This window comes from Urocampus carinirostris, chromosome 19 (assembly GCF_059441175.1).
Source record: "Urocampus carinirostris isolate Australia breed hairy pipefish chromosome 19, RoL_Ucar_1.0, whole genome shotgun sequence".
NCBI classification, from domain to species: domain Eukaryota; kingdom Metazoa; phylum Chordata; class Actinopteri; order Syngnathiformes; family Syngnathidae; genus Urocampus; species Urocampus carinirostris.
In genome coordinates this window covers 12,089,992-12,109,906 of record NC_142367.1, presented here as the reverse complement: position 1 = coordinate 12,109,906, position 19,915 = coordinate 12,089,992, and positions in this window count along the sequence as shown.

The following is a 19,915-nucleotide window of genomic DNA, read 5'->3' as shown; positions in this document are numbered from 1 at the left end:
CGCCATCGGAGACGCTTTCCAAAAGGAGCCATCTGCTCGGCGCTTTAATTAAACAGTAGCCCGTGGAAAGTTGGATGGCGAATTTACGAGTTTGTCAAGTTATTAATGAGCCTGACATTTATTCAACAACAACCGCGAGAAAGAGGGGTGACGGCGTAAAGGAAGAACACTCCACCTCAAACACAGAGTTATCTCTAATTCAAGTTGAAACCAAAATTTAGAACATTTTGAAAACCCTCAATGAAAACATGAATCTGTCATGTTTTGCCCATTGCCCTCACCTATAACCTCTCGTTTGGCTCCAGCTGCTGCTCGTTTCCTGATTGGTTCCTGCAGACTTCTTCTTGGCTCTTGGATCTCCCGAAGTCCAAAATCAAGAGTCTTCAGCTGGTAAAAAATGCTGCAGCGAAGCTTTTAACTAAGACAAAAAAGTCCGATCACATCACACCGATTTTGGCTAACCTGCATTGGCTCCCTGTTAGCCTAAGATGGGATTTCAAAGTGCTCTTAGTACTATACAAAATCATACATGGACTTGCCCCCTCATATCTTTCAGATCTGATTTCCCCCAGTGTTCCGGTCCGAAGCCTTCGTTCTGAGAGAGCCGGTCTTCTGGTGATCCCAAGAGCCAAGAAGTGTTGTGCTGGTTCGAGAGCGTTCTCCATCCTGGCACCGGTGCTGTGGAATGCTCTTCCCCCTGAGATCTGATCTGCAACCTCAGTGGTAATGTTTAAATCTAAGCTTAAAACACACTTCTACTCTATAGCATATGAATAACCTACCGGTATACTTTTCGTGGACAATATCTCTGGATTATTTGTGATTGCAACATCCTTTGCTGTCTGGTAATCCTGAAAGGGGGATGCCACATGTGCGGTCCCTTCTCAAGGTTTCTTCATTTTCCTCATGTTGAGGTTTTTGAGTTTTTCTTTGCCCTCATGTTGGTTCCAGATCAGGGGATGGTGTAATAATAGTTTGAAAAAATAGTCTGTGTAATAACCTGTGAAGCCCTTTGAGACACTTTGTGATTAAGGGCTATACAGATAAAAATGACTTGACTTGACAAGTAGACCGGCATATTCCGAGCAGAAACTCTGTGAAGGAACATAGGGGGATATCAAATCAGAGAGATAAGATAAGACAAGACCATGCAAACATTTGTATGTTAGTAAAAGAACATTAAAGTCACATTTTAAGCGGACTGGGGGCCTGTGCAAGTTATCGAATATAGGAGTGATATGCTCAAACTTTCTTGTCTTAGTCAAAAGTCTCGCTGCCGCGTTTTAAACCAGCTGCAAACTTTTGATGCTAGACATCGGGAGAACAGAAAGCAATAAATTACAGAAATCAAGCCGAGAAGCAATAAACGCATTAATTATAATTTCCGCATCTGATTGAGACAGCATCGGGCAAATATTCGCAATATTATGGAGGTAGAAGAAAGCTATTCTAGTAATATTTTCACATGTAACTGAAACCACAGATTAGGATCAAATATAACACCTAGATTTTTGACGGAGTCACTATGGGTGATATTACATTTGTTGAGGTTCAGGGCAGTGTTTGAGAACAAGTCACGACAATGAGCTAGACCAAAGAATCAACATTTTGTTTTTTTCTGGGTTAAGGCGCAAGACATTAAATGACATACGTCTTTGTATCTCAGTAAGGCAGGCCTCCAGATTTCGACAACTTAACTGACCAGTTGTCTCCGGCGGGAGATACCGTTGAGTGTCATCTGCATAGCAATGGAAACTAATATTTTACTTGCGGATAATATCACCAATCAGAAGCATATGAATACTAAAAAGTAGGGGGCCAAGTACAGAGCCCTGTGGAACACCACAGGGGACATTAGAATGTTCAGAGGTCAGATTTGACGAGTTAACACATTGCGTCCGGTCTGGCAGGTAGGACCTACACTACAAGAGTACAGTTCTTGAGATATCGATGCATTTTTCTAGACGAACAAGTAATATGTTGTGGTCCATAGTATCAAAAGCAGCACTGAGATCCAGCAGCAGTAGAATTGACTAGTACCCAGAATCTATTGCTAAGAGGAGATCACTGGTTACTTTAGCCAGGGCTGTCTCACTCAAGTGATTTGCTCTGAATGCTGACTGAACAGTTTCAAAGAGATTAGTTTCCAACATAAAGTCGTTCAGCTGCTGCGCGATGAACTTTTTTAGTTATTTTGCAAAAAATGGTAGATTTGACACTGGACTATTGTCACGGTTGCCATGGTGCCCAATTGGCGCCAGCTGCGGCTCGTTGACGGATTGGCTTCTGTTGTATTTAAGCTCAGTACTCTCACTCACCCTTTGTCAGTACGTCAACGAACCTCTGCGCCCGCAAGACGTGGGTTTTGACTCGGTCCAGTCTTCTGTTGGTATTTCCTGTCCGGTACTGTTCCCGTCTAGTTTGTCCTGTTTAATTTCGATATCCAGTTTTGATATGAAACCTGTCCGTCCCCTCCTGTCCGGTATTGACCCCATCCGTCCGATATCTGCTCGTGCAATTGGTAACGATCTTGTCTGCCTCTTGCTTCCTCTCATTCCACGCCAGACTGCTGTCTTATGCCTTACGTCCAACAAACGCCGAAACACTGGCGTTTAGGTTAACGTGCATTACTGCCCCATTTTCCTGTAAAATAAAAGCTTTTGGGTTCTCCTTCTGTTCCGGTTCTTGACAACTATAACTACATAAGCTTTCCGTGTCAGGGTTACGTTGCTTAAGCATGGGTTCAATGACAACGGACATGAAGGCTATAGGAACAACACCCGAGGATAGCGATATATTAATAATATTTAAAACTGAAGGTCCTAAGACCCTGTTTGAAATTAATGATCAAAATGTACCGTTTACCAAATTGTTTAAGTTAGTTATCTGACTCCATTAACCAAACACAACCTATATTCACCAGACAATTTATGCGCGCTTGTTTCTTGAGGGAAAAATGACCAGGAAGCCGACATTTCCATTTGGGGGCAGGATTATTTTCCTAACAATGAAACTAAGTGTACTCCATCGAAGATGGCCGAAGTAGTGACCGGTTTGGACGTAAGTGGCGGGAGAGGTCTGGATGGAGGTTGTGGCTTGGCCTTATTCTGAAGTCCGTTAGCTTTTTCTTATTGGCCCACGTCTCCTCGCAACATAGTGTGTCGGCTCCTCCCATGGGTGTGCCTAGGAAGCCCCCTGGGCTTCCCAATCCCATCCACGAGCGCCTTGATATCTGGCTTCCCAAAACAACGTTGCCTCCAGGAGTCCTGTTATGGAAATTCCCTCGACAAAATATTATGCATTTCAAACAGCCTGCCCTGACCTTGTAAATTGAACTAAAGCCCACTCGGTGAAAATCTTCATTGCATTATGAGTCAATCGTATAAAATCCTTTATAGTCAAAATGTATAAAATCCTTTGATCCCAAATAGATCTTACACCAGAAAAGCCGGAAACTGGTCAAGCAGGCGAGTAGTTTATTTGGCCCTACAGACCATCTGTGTAAGACTATCAAGGGACAAATCACCAAAACTTGAAAACATTTCTGAACAGCTGCCGCCAGTGTTGGGCAGGTTACTTTAAAATAGTAATTAGTTATAGTTACTCACTACTTCTTTCAAAAAGTAACCGAGGTAGTAGGTGAATTACTTGGTGGTAAAATGAACTAATTACCGGGGAGGGTAACTATTTCCGTTACTTTAAAAAGAAGTTGTTGAATGTCAAAGAATTTGAAAATTATCGAGCAAATACGAAATACAACGGAGACGTCTTTGACCAGAGTTTACTTGTCGAGGTGGCAATTCCGACCATTTTTATAGAACCGACTTTTGGGCTCGGCTCACTGAAAGAGCTGGCTCTTTCAGGTCACAAATGGCTCTTCAGGTATTTTTTTTTTTAGTTGCTTTAATCCCATCCATCCACTTATCCCCAGTAGGGTCGCAGGGGTCCTAGAGCCCACAAGAAATATTATTAAAATATTAAAAATCTACAATAAAAAATACAAAATAATTTTAACCGTTTTATGATCAGCAACTTTACAGTTAACAGCACAGAATTCCTTAAAATGCATTTTGACCAATCACAAGAAAAAAGACGTTTTGAAGGGAGCCTTCTGTTGATAAGTGGGGAGCCGGCTCCCCTCGTTCACTTCTAAGAGTCGGCTCATAGACACTTTTCGTTTGCTAACGACATGAGACGGGTGCTGTTAAAACTCAGCCTTTGTTCCACTTACGGCGCATTCGTAAATACTATATTCGTAATCGCTATCTAACTGTATGGTGGTCGCTATTTTGAATGCTGACATGATCCAAAAAGAGGTGACGTAAATAGTTCTAAGGAGAGCAGGAAACCGGTGTCAGGTTTGCGGGGGTATGCCGGCGTTGGCGTTCTGCAGCCAAAGTAACGCACCACTTTTGACCCTTAGTAACGATAACGGCAGAGTAACGGAGGAAAAAATAATTAGTTAGATGATCCCGTTACTGGAAAAAAATAATGCCGGTACGTATTCCCAACACTGGTCATAAGTCAATTAGAGTTTTGATTGTTCCTGTTTATTGTTATTGCACTTCTTTCATTGCACTATTCTGACGATGAACTATTCTTTTCCATTGCATTATTATTATCATTTTGGCTAGTTTTTTGACAATTTATCCTGATAGTGTTTTACCTTTTTTCTCTTTAAAGTCTTGTATTATATGTTTAACCCTGGAGTTCCATGTCTAATCCCGTCTCATACAATGTTTCACAACGCTGATATCTATCACAATGATGACGATTCAATTCAATTCAAAACCGAATATTGTGTTAAACCCAAACTGCTACTTTCAAATCAAACACAATTTTGTATTTTTTTATTCCGAGATATTTTGACCCGTGACATTTACACATATCAGGATTTCGACGCTAGCAGGAAATATATTTCGCTGTCGGCTTCCACAACAAGTCAAAAATGTCCGCCGTGGAGTAAAGGCCCCACACAGAGGTGTCGCTTCTAATGAGCCGTACCCACCGAGGCGGCCGTCATGTTGCCCGATAATGAGAGTGCATGATTGATTTTCGGTAGAGAGGCTTGGAGCACTATGAATTTCAAACCCAAAATCATACTGTGTTTTGTTTTTTGGCTCTGGGGCATGGTGTTTATTGTAATTGTATATCATATTCTAAGCAAAATTATTGAAAAGTCCAATTAGATATATCAACCCTGGTTTAAAACCACAAAACCAAACCTTCAGTTAGGTTTAAAAACCTGTTTTAATGGACTAATGTTAGTCTGTTTTAGTAGTAGCCCAACCCCTAGTTTGAAATGTTAGGGGTAGGTTGGGATTTAGGGTTTAGATGTAAATCCCAAATATTATGATGAACTCTTTATTCAAAATCCTAGGTCGAAAGCCCAAAAACCTTGACAAGAGTCTAAAACCCTAGTTTGAAAGATTAGGGGTTAGGGGTCGGGGCTAGAGCAGAGTTAGGTTAGAGGTTAGGGATAGCCTTTAAAACCTCAATACGACGCCAAAACCTTAGTTTAAAACCCTAGGTTGAACCCGAAGAATTGCTGTAAAACCTGAAAGTGAGGCTGAAAACCTAATTTGAAAGGATAGGGTTAGGGTTTTAGGGTTAGGACTACGGTGGGTGAACGGTAGGGTTAGGGCTGTGACTAGGGTTAAGGCAGGGGTCAGCATTCGAACATGTTGAAAGAGCCAAAACAGACAAAACATAAAGAATAATGTCTGTAGCCCTAAAAAAACAAATAAATAACGGTGTTACACAACCTTTAAAAATCAAAATAGAGATTTACACATAAATGTTTCTTGTTCTAAGCATTTTTATGTCACGATTGCCGATTCAAGGCACCTGTGACTGCCCAATTGGCACCATCAGTCCTGAAAGCTGATTGGCCAATAGACTCTTTTTAAACCCCCGGCTTTAAAGTGAACCCTGTCAGATATTTGCAAACTGATGGTCCCAGCTCGGCAAGCTCTCACTTTCAGACGTTTTTCCTGCCCTGTTTTTCTCTGCCTGATACCCGTTGCCGACCTGTTTCGGACCCGATTCTGCCCTGTTCTGCCATCCCGATATCCGACCTGTTTTGCCCCGCTACCTGCCTGACACCTGTTGCCGAACTCGTTTCCGAACTCGATACCGCCCCTGCTCTCCCGTTCCGGCTAACGACTAGTATTCCTGCAAGTCTACGATCATCCTCGCTCGACACGGAAGTGCCAATTCCGCGTTTCCCGCCACCTGCTACCCGTGTCCGTCGATCCTTGGATCATGGAAGCAAGCCCTTCTCTCCCTCTTATCAATAAAACTGAGTAAGCGAGCACTACTGGGTCCTGTATCCGTTTCTGGCTTGTGACATTTTAAGGCTTTGAAACATCCTGTAAGGCCCAGTGTTGCCATATGGCAAGGTAACAGTGAGCACACCCCAAAAATTTCTCAACATTCTTTTTCTTCTATAGACTATATTTTTGGATCCTGTTGTATCTACCCTGATTGTCATTGCACAGTTGTGTTTATAAGTCAAGCCCGTCTGGCCATGAAGACACAAACCCTTCAGATGTCTGAACCTCAACCTGCCTTAGATGGGTCATATTCAGGTAAGTGAAAAGCCTTTTTTTTGTTATTACAATGTCTAGAGAATTTACATATTTTCTTTCCATGAAAATGTTATTTTTAGCCTATTATGTCAATGTTGCCGGATGGCGTTGAGCTTTTGTGGTGGTCAAAATGTGCAAAGTAGAGAATAGAATGGAGTGGAATGCTTTTGGGATGCGATTCCAATTGTTCGGTTAGGTAAGATGTATGCAACTGTTGGAAAGTGGGGTGTAAAAATAGGATTGGTACATTGGTATGTTAATTTATGTTTTACTGCTTCCGTTTCAGAATGCCACTAGCAGAGAGAGGTCATCGATTCAGTGTGCAGGATGTGATTTCTGCTATCCAAGATGGTGACAGTGACTTTAAGATGGGAATAGACAGTGATGACAAGGATGAGAATCATTTTTGTTTGTAGTGTTTCTCTATACTTGTTGGTTTGGAATATTTGTTACTTTTATATTTATGTGTGTTTTTTAAGTGTTACTTAAAAACTGTTTTTTAACTGTTTGCCCTCTTACATGAACCATATTTAAAAAATATATATTTGCCATTCTCTGCTTTTTCTATTTCCAAGCACTATTGAGAATGTTCCAACAAGCCACTAACGCGGGCTGAAGAGCCGCATGTGACCCCTAGGTGAAGGTTATGGCTAAGGTTTTGGCCAGGCTAGCCTTAGGACTAGCATGAACGTAAGTGTTGGGGATAGAGTTAAGTTAGAATTAGAGTTGGATTGAGTCTTAGTTTTAAGGCTAGGGTTAGGATTTAAAGACAGGGTTGAGGCTAGGTTTAAGGGTTAAGCGGGGTTAGGGTAAGGGCTAGGATTAAGATTAGGGATAGGGTTAAAGCTAGGGTTACGTTATTTCTAAGGTTCAGGATAGGGTTTGGGTAAGCGCTAGCATTAGTGTTAAAATTAGAGAGGGATAGCAAGTAAATGCATCAATATTCACTGTTTATCTCCCATTGACGATTATAAACGTCACAGATCCTTTTGGACATGGAAAGTCTGATCGTTTTGATTTTTTTCAGTCTTGTTTGAGCGCCGGCTGGCATCGCCTTTCCGTATCTGTCTGCTTCTCACTCAGGATTACGTTCCCTGTCACAAGTGGAATAAATACAGCTGGGGGAAGCGATATGGAAGCACCACAACACTTCTTCATTTATTCATCTCGAACATCGGCAAGGCGACGAGAGCGAGCACGCCATCAACCGAGTTTATTAAAGCGCCCGCCCTGAGGCACAGAGCAAACAAGGGAGCTTAAAAAATGAATGGCGGAACACGGCAAAATCAATGCGAGCGGGAACGCTACGAGCTTTCCCGAAAAAAAAAAAAAAACGGAGAAAACGATGGCTTCAATTGCTTGTCTTAGTTTGCCATTAACCGCCTCAGAAATAACTTCATTTGGGACTAAAAGGGGCCCCTCTGGCGCTAGTTGGGTTACCAAACAATTTGCGATATAATGGCGACAGCAATAGAATAACAATAATAATGTTCAACAATGACAATAAGAATAGTCATACAGTTGATAGTGAAAATAATAATGACAATAACAACAACAATAAAAGCAATTGTAATGTAATTGTTTTAATAATAAAAAGCTTAAGTAATAGCCTGACCCGTCCTTTGACTGTATAAGGCTTCTGTCCCATGATTATTTGAATACCGATAATACTAATAATAATAGTATATAATAGTATATATATAATATATCCATCCATTATCCGCACCGCTTATCCTCAGTAGGGTCGCGGAGGTGCTGGAGCCCATCCCGGTTATCCTCTGGCAGTAATAGATATATAGACATATAGATGTATAGATATAGATATAAATATATATTTGTTTAAATGCAAGCAAAAAGTCTGCAATGAAAGGCAGAACAATAAGTGAGGAAAAAAGTAAAAACATTTTTTAAAAAAACAATTTTCCTTTTTATTGGGTCCAATTAAAAACTGGGGGGGAAACCCTCAATAATGATAAAATCAATTATCATTTAACACGTGTTGGCCTGAAGAGGGATGGATGCCTCCAGGCTGTACTTGCCCAAGACACACCACAGGAAATGGTGCCCTTAAAACCCTAGTGGTTAAGGGATCCAACCAACCAACCAAAAGTCATAGAACAGTTGTAATAATAATCACCATCAGAATAGTTAGAACAATACCATATTCATTATTACTTTTACCCATCTATTACCTTTATAATATCACTAAATATCAGTCAGACACCAACAATAATGACAATAATAAGGATAGCAATGATAACAGTTATGATAATCCATTCATTAGCTCAGTAGGGTCGCGGGGGTGCTGGAGCCTATCCCAGTCATCTTTGGGCAGTGGGTAGGGGACACGCTGAACCAGTTGCCAGACAGTCGCAGGGCACATAGGAACAGACAACTATCTCACTCATTCATACCAATTTGGACCGGCCAATTAACCTGACATGGATGTTTTCTGGAAAGTGGGAGGAAACCAGAGTGCCCGGAGGAAACCCACGCAAGCACAGGGAGAACATGCAAACTCCGCAACAGGAAGGCTGGTAGCTGGGTTTGATCCCATGACCTCACAAATGTACCGCGGATGCGCTAACCACTGCGCCGCCGTGCCGCCCTAGTCAGGGTAATAATATTTATAATAATTTTAATAATAATACCAAGGTTAATCATGGACTTAAACCATTATTTTGCTCCATAATGGTTCTAATCTCTAAATATCAGTCAATCCACGTTTTCTTCCTCTCTTTACTTTAACAATATTGTTTCATTGTATCTGGATTTGAACAGATGAATATTGGGACGTTGATTGAGATTATCCTATAATTTGTTCCAAAGTTTCACTCCACATACAGACACACACATACTTTTCCTAATGGTTCTCACCGGTTGGATCTTGAAGTTACAACATCCCCTCAAGTTATAGCTTTCTTCTTTTTGTGTGAAATTGTATTCATAGTGTATTAAAAAAAATAAATAAATATATATATATATATATATATATATATATATATATATATATATATATATATATATATATATATATATATATATATATATATATATATATATATATATATATCATGATGTATATGTATACATTTAAAATGGAAAAGGGTTGTTTATTACAGAACAAACCCTAAAAAGAAATTTATGTTGTTTTAAAGTATCAAGAAATATATATTTAAAAGCAAAAATTATATTTTCAAGTACTGAAAAATAAATTAAGTTTGTTTTGTTTAAAATAAAAAATTGAAAAACCCAGAACAAAAAATAGATTATTCTGTATTAAAGACCAATGGTGGTTGTTTAAGAAATATAAGTAAATAAACAGCCTTTCTGTATTCAGCCCAAATTGGGCTAGAAAATAAATATTTTGCTTTGGATATTAGTCCCCCATACCAAAACAAACGAGTTTATTTGATTAAAAAGAAAAATGAGAAATGATCGAAATACAACCACAAATCAAAAAATTACCAAATTAATAAATCTGTGGTTTTTTTGGTGTTTAATTATGGAGATAATCCCAAATTGGGTCATTTAAACAAAAAGAGAGAATTTGCTTTCAAAAATTTGACCACTACCCCCCCAAAACATATCTATTTGTATTAAAATAGTAAAAATGACAAGAGAAGATATGAGCGCTTCAAAGAAAAAATACGGGGGAAATGGTTGGGGCTAAGGCTAGGGCTAGGATTGAGGTTTATGTTAGGTTTAGGGCAATTCTTGTTTGGGGAATTTTTTTAGTGTGACTATTTTTGAAAAGTCAAAAATGAAAATAACTCTGTATAAAATCTCCACACACCCCAAAACATGAGTCTACTGTACTCATACAACAACAAAAAAATAAGAATTAAACAATGTAATCAACAATAAAATTCTGAATAATAAACCGGTTTTAGCAATGTTTATTCCGGGATTGTAATTCTGGACTTATTGACCAACAGTGCACCCACCCCGCTGACCTTGACTTTATTTAATAATTACAGTTGTTCTGAAGCCGGTTCGGAATGGGCCGCCCCGAGGAGCCCATTAGAACACATTTCTCAGCCGGCTGCAAAGCAAACAGTTCCCGTGCATTCATTAGCTTGCCAAATGGCCTTCAAGTAAAAAAAAAAAAGATTTCATAGGTGCTCATGTATTATTGCTAGTGTTACTCTAGGGCGTGCGAGTCGTCGGGATAATTAGCACGGGAGTAACGATCCGAGAGAAAATCAACCTGCTCGCTGGGACAAATTATTTTGCGCTTTCCGGATTCATGCGTTCATTTCAGGGAGTGTCGGAATGAGACTTAATGGTCTCGAGTTCAAAAGTAAGGCAAAGTCCATCCCTGTGGAATTGAAATTAGTTTGAAAAACAAGCATGAACTCTTTCAGGGTTAGGGGTATGGAGGAGTTAGGGATAGGGCTGTGCAGGTTAGGGTTAGATCTTATATCTAGACATTATTACAGCTTTAAAATTAATCTTATTTTTCAGTAATATGCAGTACTTCTATAAGTATTTTAATGTATATTTTTGAGTGCTGCATGGCTTTACTTCGTGATATATATTTTTTTTTTGACAAAAAAAAAACATCAACAAGTTCCAAGGAGCTGAGTCATCAAAAATCTCCAAAGCCCTGGCAACATTTCCTCTCTGCTAGCAAGGGAAGTTACCGAGTGACAGTGAAGTGCACTCGGAGGGCAGCGAAACGAGTTTTAGCTCTGTACAGTAAGATGGAGCTAAATGAGCATCTAGGGGGGCAGGGGGACCACCCTCTGCGAGAGGAGGACGAAAGGCTGAGGGAAAGTAAGATTAATGGCGCAGAGGAAAGTGAGTGTTCCTGCTGGCGGGAGTCAGAAGCGCAGCGGGACTCGCAAACACGTCTCTACGTTAAACAAGACCGGCCACGTCGGGAAGGGTTTTTAGTCGAGACGTTAAGGGTTATGGTTAGAAACAAGGATCCTGGCCAGAGCTAGGATTGACCTTAGATTTGAGGGTCAAGGATTATGGCTAGGGCTAAATTTAATAGTTAGAGCTTGTATTAGGGATAGAATTAAAGATTACGGCTAGGGTTAGGATTGGAGTTTTGGAGTTGGGACTAGGGCTAGGGTTACTAATAAGAATTATAACTTTTTACAGACTCTTTTTGTAGAAAGGGCTATAAAAGATTAGGTTAGAGGAAAGGTTAGATAGGGTTAATGATGATTAAATATCGGGTTAGCGTTACGGCTTAATTTAGGGTTAGGGTTATAATTAAGAAATAAGGCTAGGTTTAGGGTTAGGAATAGGCTATGGTAGGCTATGGTTTGCATTAGGGATTAAAACTAGGGTTAGGGTTAGGGTTAGGGTAAGGGTTTAGATGAAGGATAGATTTAATAGTTAAGGCTAGGATTAGAGTGAGAATTAATGATTATGGCAAAGATTAGGATTAGGATTAGAGTTGGAATGAAAGATTTTGGCTAGGGTTAGTTCTCGGGGTAGAAAAGGGTAATATAAAATAGGATATTCGCCTTTATTTTAATTCTTATTTGTCTTTTTAAAATAAATATTATTTTATTTTGTTGAGTATCCATTTTTTTATAAAAAATTCTAGATTAATCTAATATTTATTTATTTTTAATGTTAATTCACACTTAAGATTTTTTAATTTATTAATTCAATGTTTTACATTTAATTTCAATGGTTTTATTTATATTATTAAAATTTACAATCGACTTAATTTATTTATTTTCTTTAAAGTAAAATAACCTTAATCAAACCAATATTAATTTACTTTTAATTCTTCTTCTCATTTTGGAAAGCAGAAAATTTGAAAAAAATGAGAAAGAAAACTTAGACGTCTGCTGGACGTCTTTTAGGCGTCTTTTAAAATAATTTTGAAATTGGGGCCTGCAAAAAAAAAATGCATAACCATAATAGCATATTTCAAAATAAAATAATAAGAAATTGAACGACGTCACTGCCGAAGAATTGGAACGCCGTCGGAAACGGAGGCACGGCGTCAAAGTTTTACGCTAATTCCGAAGATTCGCCGGGACTCTCTAATCGGCGCTAGCAGCTTTAATTAAAAATACGTTTTGGATGCACCGCCTAGCCTGAGGTGGGCCGCACTCTAGCACTCTCCACATTATCGCACAGCTAAGCAGAGAGAGAAACGGCGGCAAAAAATGGGAATTAGTTCCTGCTGGCCTGATTTGTGCAAAAAATAAATAAAAAAAATCAGGGGCTAATCCAGCCTGGTGGGGCGCAAGTATGGCGCTGCGATGTCGCCACGCCAGACAAAATAGCTTCCTTATCCAGGTTTTTTCCACAATTTCAAAAACGTGTTTATGGTTTCATCATGTTTTTTTTGTCATTATTTGACCTATGTTTCTTTGTTTTTATGGAAGATTATTTTGAAAATATTTACCATTTTTCCATGTTGAAAACAGTCCAATTAAAATACAAGAAATAATATAATGAAATAAGAAACACACATTAATTCTGCATGAACTAATACTATTAGAAAATACATGAAATATATTTCTGTTTGAAAATAAGCATTATTAATTTTCTATTTTTTCATCATTCCTTTACTTATTTGATTAAATAGTTATTTTACTGTAATTTGCTTGGGAAAAGTCTGCAAAAAGTGAAAAAAAGAGAGAAAAAATATTTTAATAAGCCAGTAAGTTTCTTTATTTTTGTAATATTTTTCCTTTATACATGATATTTTTATACTTTTTTCCTCAATCTCTACGACTCTACACAACATCTGTTTAGACAAACTGAGAAAAAAGCTTATAATAAAATTTTAAAAGTCATATTATTCTGAGTAACATCGTATTATTTTGTTGTCAGATAATTTAGCATTTTTGGCTGAATGCAATAATGCAAATTTAGTAACAAAATGCAGTGAGAAATTTGGAAATAAAAACTCAAGTCGTGTTTATTTGTATAGACCTTTATCACAAGGAGTCTCAAAGGGCTGCACAGGCCAAAGATTATTGCAAATTACAGACATGACAGCATCTCCTGATCTAAAACCTACATGAGGGCAGGGAAAATGTCTAAAAACCTTAACATGAGGAAAAGGAAGAAACCTTGAGAAGATCACAAAAAATAGCAACTGTGTTGAAACTGAGAACATTATTGTGTCAGTGTGAATAATGATTCCCGGAAATTTAAAGGGATCCGATTGGGTTACAACGGAGCTTTGAGGCATACGTGATATTTGGCCAACACAACAGAGGTGCTCGGCTAGCGTTACTGGCTATAAATGGGAACAAAACGATGACAAACAATAGACTAACCAGTTGCCACTGTCATGATTACTGATGTGAATCATCTGTGCCCGCTCCCTTTGCGCCAACTGCCTCGGACTCTGATTGTCTCCCGATAAGTACTTGTACCCACTCCTGTCTGTGCCCTTTTGTCAGTCCGTCTGCGAACCTCAGTTAACACTGGGCAAGCCTTTTCCGACCCTGACTCCCACCTGTCCTGTTTTTGCTCCTTTCTGTTCCCCGGCTTCGACCTGTTTTTGATCCTGACCACGTCCACTTTCGACCTCTTTTTATCCCAGACCATGTCTCTCCTTTCCTGGCTTACGACTTGCTTCCAACCCCGACCACGTTTTTGCTCTCCTGTCCCGTTTTCCATTCCCGACACTGCCATCGCTTGCCACGGAAGTTCCACTTCCGCGTTCAGACAGACCTGCTTCCCGCGTCCACCAACGCAAGTGGGTCCTGCCTCCTTTCTGGTCTTGACAGCCACTTCATTTGCATTCGAGTGTTATCGAAATCCAAAATGCGGCCAGTTTAGGTGTTGATACCAAACTTCTAGCCAAAGCTAGCTTGTATGACGATGCAAACAGAACATTCATAATAGCCTGCATTGAGTATTTGGAACACCAAATTGTTAGGTCAGGTAATATAGCCTTTTTACTAATAATGTTCATCTTAAAGCACACTACAGCAATCCAGTTGCAACAAAAGAAGCAGTTCACCATTCAAAATAATATTTTGAATCACTCAATTTTACGAACAAGCACGAAGATAGAGAAGGGCCAACAAACGTGCCAAAAAAGGGCCAACAGACTGAAGTACATATAATACGGATTACCTACACCCTACCCATCTTGACTAAACTTTACTAAATAACTAGAAGACAAACTGCATCCCAATCTTGCGGCAAAAGCGGATTATGTTCTAAAACAGGGGTACCCAATACCTCGACAAAATCTCCCAGTCAATCACAATGTCAGTGTGGGTAGATTGTGAGGCAATAAAGAAGTCTCCATATGTTTGGTTGGACTGAAGGTTTATAATGTGATCATTGCGTGGTCCAAAAACTCATCCTGAGAACAACATGGCGACTGCATCGCTGCAGCTCCACAGCAATGCAACAGGCAGGACACAAGAGCAAGCCATGCAACAACCCCATCCACTTTCGGTCCACAACTCTCATAGTAGTTGAAAGTCCATGTACCTCTGTAAGTGTAGTAAATTCAAAATCCCAAAGGTGAGAACAACTGTTGTGGAAAATAGACTTGCATTTGTAGAATAGAGTTGCATACATTTAGAAATGTAGAAAGACTTGCTTACAGTAGTGAGGGAATGTTGACATCATTTGAGAAGATCCTTGGCAAGACAGTTGAGTTTCCTTAAAAGGGCATGAGACCTGCAAGGTCCCTCTGTGCAAGGTCCCTCTGAGCAAACTGAGGCGAACAACATGTCCTAATAAGGGTACGACAACATCTTCTTTGTTGAGGCGTCAGATCTCCTCCGCCTCTTGGGTTGTACTCAAATTGAAGCTATAAAGGCATCGTTATGTCTGGAGTTCTGTAAGTTTCTTTGGGATGACGAAATAAAGAGCTCCCTCTCATGGCAAGCCCCGGTGTACTTTATTAAATCACGTAAGAAGACTTAAAAGATTATCGAACCTGCATTTTCTCCTACACAACCAGGAAAAGTATGTGTGTGTCTGTGTGTGGAGTCAAACTTTGGAATGATTTACAAGATAAGATCAAACAATGTCCAACTGTTCATGTGTTCAAATTTTAATACAAAAAATCATTACTGGCGAAATACAGGGATGAAGAAAATGGGATATGAGTGAGATTGGAAATACTGCGTTTAAAACTATGGTTAACTTTGTTTTTATTGTTGCTATTATTATTATTATTATTATATCTTAACTGTTATTATAAATATTATGTTTATTTTTATTGTTGTTATTATCATTGGTGCCGCAGTGATGTTTGGTAACTAGTGGCATTATGACGTTGAGGGATGGGTATTACGAAGATTAGCGTATAAAATATGTGATTATTGTAATTATTATAATTATTGATATCGGACCTATGTAATAAGTGTATCCATGAGATTTTGTTATATTAGACACAAAAGGAGAAGAGGATTTTGTAAAATGTATTTAATAGGGAAGATAAAGGGGTAGGGAAAATAAGCATCTGCTTCTGACTACCCTTTTTCGAACATGTTATGTAACATTATTTTGTTGTTGACTTATTGTTTTTGTTCTGTTTTTATTTTAATGTTCGAAATAAAGTTTTCATTCATTCATTCATTCATTCAGATTGACATACAGTGCAGCCAGACTAGAAAAAATAAAACATGAATAAATAAATAAAATTTGCCTTTACATTGAGTTCTAGTTAAAACTCGCAATTGTTATAGTAAAATAAGAATAACATTATTTCTGACTTTAAAAATAATATTATAAAATAAATAGAATGTTTTTCTTTTTGAAAACAACTTTAAACAGGGCCGTTGCCAGACATGAGTCTCAGGGTGGGGGCATTTAAAATGCATGGTCGGGGCGACTATTCTTACCCCCTCAAAAGTTTGCAAGGAACTGTTTCGAGTGTTTTTCAGGGATGAGTTTCACAATAATCATTTTTAAAATACATAGTTTATTTTTGCATTGTGTAATTTGCTTTTTGTTGCAATGAAAAGTCCACATTTTGTTGTGTCACGAATGGATTTCAGTTTAAAGTGGCTATCTATAACATTTTTCAAACGAGTTAAAAGTTTGTGGCAGAGTGAAAATTTATGTTATTATAATTTATTAGAATAATAGATTTTTCTAATTTTTATTAGTTTATTTTGTGCAAAATATTCCATTATTGGTTGTAATATACTGAACAAAATACCCCAAAAACCTCAACGTCTATTTCCTATTCCCAATTCTTCTGTTTCTTTTTTCCCTAGACTTTACTTCTTTTTTCTTGCTTTATTATTTTTTTCTTCTTTTTTCTCTCCTTTTTTCCATTTATGTTTTTTTTTTCTTTAGCTTTTTAAGATTGCTCTCACCACTACATCCTGTTTTGTCTGGGTGTCCGTAGGTCGGTAGAACAGTTAAAAAAACAGAGGAATAATCTAGTAAAATAGGAAAAAAAATATTTTTGGGTATAAAGACTATATTATAAAATAAATAAACATTTGTCTGTTTAAATATGACTTTGTAAAATCTGAGAATATTTTTTCTTGTTCTTCCTCATTTTTTATCCTTATTTTACGAAATTGCTATGTTACCTTGTTTTCCTTGGTAAAGTATGCAAAAATGAAAAAAAATAGAAAGAAAAGTACCCCGCGACCCTAATAAGGATAAGCGGTACAACTAATGAAATGAGATGAGAAAGAAAAGTATTTGAATAAGCCAGTAGCTTTTTTTGATTTTTGTACTATTTTTCTTTTCTATACACTATTTTTGGATTAATCTTATCAATGCGTATAACGCCACACTACATTTGTTTCATATAAATTGAGAAAACAATCAAACTAAAAGAATACAATTTTATCGTTTTGTTGTCAGATACGTTTCCTATACATATATATGTTTTGATTAAATGCATGTAAAACGTCTATAATATAAAGGCAGGGAAAAAAAGTAAAAACATTAAAAAATATATTTTTTTATTGAGTCTAGTTAAAAACTGGGAAAAACACATTTAAATTGGAAAAATATATATATAAAAAAAAAAACTACAACAATAGTATAATCAATTATTATTTACACATGTTGGCCTGGAAAGGGATGAGCACAACCAGGCTGTACTTGCCCGAGACACACCACAGGAAATGATGCCCCTACGACCCTAGTGGTTAAGAGATCCAACCAACCAACCAATAAAATCAATAAAATACAAAACATTTTCATATATTTTATCTAGCAGCTCCTGCGATACGATGGAATCGATCCGGCAAGCTTGTCAAGGATTAGCTTCTCGCGTTAGCGCTGCTTCGTCCTCAAACAATTAACACCCGAATAGAAATGATCGGCTTTACGTCCGGAGCCGTCTTTTCTCTTTTGTTTTACGGTTTTAATTAAAGAGTTTTATGCGTGTCGCGTCCATAGAAACGAGGTGCGATAAGGAGAGTTATACTAGACGGACGGCATGTTTTTTGGGGGGCTTTTCCTGCTAAATATTCCTCTGGCGTCTTCCCAGCACTTATACAGTGTAACTGTCAAGACTGCGCTTGAAGATGATCGAACAAGATGAACCGGTAGTCAGAGGCTTTAGGGACACAAAACAGGATTCGGTCATGTTTTTGACTTTTTCTTTTTTAAAACTAGCATTAAAATCCCACTCTTTTCGTTCAAAAATCCTTTAACACCAAGTATTTTCTTGTACCAAGAGAAAGGCCGCGATTGACATGGATGGATGGTGTTATGAGTGCACTGCAGGAAAGAGGTCTTAAATATAGTGGAAGCGAGAGCTCTTGTTGGTGATAGGAATGAGCGGAGAGGTGTTGTAAAAGGATAGTGGGATGTTTAGATGTGTTCTAAAGGATGGGCAGGGCACCTGTATGATGCTGCAGGGGTAAACCAGTGAAACCTGTCGGGCCCTGCTGTTGAACAGAAGAGGGTGTTGTCTCACCCTGACCCGAGTGACATGGCCGCTTTCTTGTGTCCTGTTTCATCTGGAGGGACGAAAGCATGACCAATCTGGGTGCGGAGGTGCTTAACTTGTTTGGGTGTTTGGGCATTTGGGTTGGCCATGGTCCAAAAAATGTTGTCTGTGTTTTTTGGCTATTTTTTCCCTTTTTTTTTTTTTTTTTTTTACATTTTCTTTGTTTTTGTTTGAATTTGTCTTGCTGTCGGTCACCCCTCTCAAAGGATATGACCAGGGTAGGTAGGTAGGTAGGTAGGTAGGTAGGTAGGTAGGTAGGTAGGTAGGTAGGTAGGTAGGTAGGTAAGTAGGTAGGTAGGTAGGTAGGTAGATAGATAGATAGATAGATAGATAGATAGATAGATAGATAGATAGATAGATAGATAGATAGATAGATAGATAGATAGATAGATAGATAGATAGATAGATAGATAGATAGATAGATAGATAGATAGATAGATAGATAGATAGATAGATAGATAGATAGATAGATAGATAGATAGATAGATTTCCTTGTACAGTAAAAAGTATCGATTTTTCCAGACTATAAATCGCAGTATTTGTTTTAGTTTGGCTGGGGGTGAGACTTATACTCCAGGTGCCACTTAGATGTGAAATTATTTAAGGTGTAAAACGTTTTTTTTCAGGATGCTCAAAAGATGTGTTAATCTCATCCAAAAAAGTCAATCGAAACATGTCTGATGTCTAAAATACCGTAAGATTGACAAGAAAGACAACTTAATTTGGGAGTGTAATGATAAAAGACATTTTTTCCAGGATTTAAAAATCTGTCTTTTTCCAAAATATGTGTAAATCACGCCTAAAGACATTTAAAAGACATCTAAAAGACCACAGAGATTGCGTCCATATGATGCCTTTGTTTAGTTGAAAATTGAAATTTAAAAAAGTTTTTGAAAATACATCTAAATTGTTTCTAAAATATGTCCAAAATATGTCCACTTGCTTTATATGTGCCTAGCTCAATTAAGAGCAAATCAGAATTGGAATACAAGTGACATTTGCAATAGCAAACTTCCGAGCCATAAGGACTTATGAAAGAGCCATATATGGCTCACGAGCCATAGGTTCCCGACACTCTATAGTATTGAGGTCTGGACTTTGTTTTGGCCATTCCAACACCTTTATATTGTTGGATTTAAACTATTCCATTGTAGATTTTGCTTTTTGTATAAGGTTGTTATCCTGTTGGAAGGGGAATCTTTGCCCGATTCTCAGGTCTCTTGCAAACTCCAACAGATTTTCTGCAAGAATCAACTAGACTGGAAAACTGGAAATGGAAAATGCAAAGTGAAAAAGAAACCAGAAACTAAACAAACCTGATATAGTGTTGCACATTAAATGAAAATGTTCTTACAAAGTGTTCAGTAAAATTGGGCACAGGTGTGTGATTTTACAAATGTGTGTCCAGTTCAAAACCCGGTTGGGGCTATCTAGCGGTAAG